The sequence below is a fragment of the Protobothrops mucrosquamatus genome, unplaced genomic scaffold (genome assembly GCF_001527695.2).
Source record: "Protobothrops mucrosquamatus isolate PMUCROS unplaced genomic scaffold, P.Mucros_1.0 scaffold1779, whole genome shotgun sequence".
In the NCBI taxonomy this organism is placed as follows: Eukaryota; Metazoa; Chordata; class Lepidosauria; order Squamata; family Viperidae; genus Protobothrops; species Protobothrops mucrosquamatus.
Genome location: NW_015387917.1, coordinates 16,911 through 17,194, shown reverse-complemented (window position 1 = coordinate 17,194; position 284 = coordinate 16,911).

The window sequence follows — 284 nt, the reverse complement described above, 5'->3', positions numbered from 1 at the left end:
ATTCTGTTGAATGGAACTATCGGTTTTCTCCCCAAATAATTTCAGACCGAAAGACTCAGTTGAAGAGCAGGTGAAAGAAATCGTTGTTTATACAGACAGGAAATGCCGTAGCCGGAGTGTGTATGCCCAGAGTTATATAATTCTTTGGATTTCCTTATCCAAGTTCTAAAGTACAAAAACTCTGATTTCTAGGAAATCAAATTTTAAAGGTGTGATATGGAACAGGGGGAAATCTTAGATGCAGGAAAGGTGATCTGAGGGTTTTATCCCGAAAATTCCTATTC